This window comes from Cibotium barometz, chromosome 4, assembly GCF_041138505.1.
Source record: "Cibotium barometz isolate CiBa-2024 chromosome 4, ASM4113850v1, whole genome shotgun sequence".
NCBI classification, from domain to species: domain Eukaryota; kingdom Viridiplantae; phylum Streptophyta; class Polypodiopsida; order Cyatheales; family Cibotiaceae; genus Cibotium; species Cibotium barometz.
Window position 1 is genome coordinate 49,163,889 of NC_141049.1, and position 1,716 is coordinate 49,165,604.

Here is a 1,716-nt window from a genome sequence, read left to right on the forward strand (position 1 = left end):
TCAACACGGAGTTGCGATGCCTTGTAGACGTGTTGGATCATCACCTGCTTGCTTCCGTCAGCCCCCTGCTTGAGATCCACTATGCGACCCTTCCAATGGTATGACTTTAACCCTACGTATTTGCGAGAGACTTTGTGGGCTGCCCTTGTGCTTGGACACATCGTCACCCACATTCCTTTTGCAAAGGTGCTTGTAACCCACAAGCCAGTGTCGTCTTGTTCGTTGCTGCTGCTAAAGGACTCCACCCTTGAACGAGGTCGGCGACTCATTGTGCTTGGCTAACCGATTAAGCTAAATGCTATGAAGTTGTAGGTGTGTGAGAAGATCTCTGCAACCTAATGCTAGCAGAGCATATAAGCTGGCAAGAGGAGTCAAGAATGTGTATAAGCTAGCAAGAGGAGAGTGAAGAATGTGTGCAAGCAAGAGAGGATGGACTTGATGGGGAAAAAAGTGGACTGTTTTCCAAGCTTTCCATAGCCAAGAAGATCTCTGCAACCTAATGCTAGCAGAGCATATAAGCTGGCAAGAGGAGTCAAGAATGTATATAAGCTAGCAAGAGGAGAGTGAAGAATGTGTGCAAGCAAGAGAGGATGGACTTGATGGGAAAAAAAGTGGACTGTTTTCCAAGCTTTCCATAGCCAAGAAGGCACAGAAAGATAGATCTAACTTTAGGAAGGAAGGGGAAGGCAGAATGGGGAGGGAGGAGGCTAAAAAAAGACTCTTTTAGTTAGAGAGAGACTCAAAACCGAATTGCTAGTTTTAGAGAGAGGAAGAGGGAGTGGGGAGAGGGAAAAGTAGCTTTAAATGAGGGATAATGATGGGGGGCGTTTTTGGCCCTAGCCCACTTTTTGAGGTGGGATCATTTATGCCAGTTTGAGCTGTCTTTATTAAAAAAAGGTGGAAAATTTGATTTTATTGAAAGATTTTGCATTTTTCAGCCCAATTTCTTTAAAAAAATGGTATGATTCAAGTTTGACCCCTACATATTAGGGGCAGGGAAACCCAACATTTTTCTCCACATGGCCTTCTCCCATTGCACCACTCCTTAATGACTGTCATTAGGCTTGGGGCAAATTAAAGGGCCCAAGAAGACCCCAAACAAGTCCTAATGGTATGGCTGTAGTTGGAGTTCTATTCATGATGTATACTACTATAGAAACAACCTCAGCCCAATAGCTATGCGGCATATTCTTCTCTTCCATCAATGCTCGTGCAATCTCAGCAATGTGCCTATTTTTCCGTTGAGCAACTCCATTTTGCTGCGGAGTGTATCTACATGTAAACTGTCTCCGAATACCATTCTTCTTCAAAAATTCAGAGAACTCATTGGAGAAGTACTCTCCCCTCCATATGACCTTAGGCACTTTACATATTTCCCTATTTGCTTTTCAACCAAAACTCTGAAATTCTGAAAGTGAGTAAACACCTCACTCTTCTCCTTCATGAAATATACCCACACGTTCCTTGTGTGGTCATCAATGAATGTCACGTAATACCTGCAGCCTCCCATAGACATGGTCTTCGTAGGACCCCATACATCTGAATGCACAACATCTAGTGCATTTCTACTCACATATCTGTTACGTGGAAATACATGCTTTGTTTGCTTTCCAAATTGGCATGCTTCACATATTCTCTGCATACCTTCCACTTTAAACTTTGGCAGCCCTGTCACAATTCCTTTTGTCTGCATAGACTTCAATCTCTGCACATTCA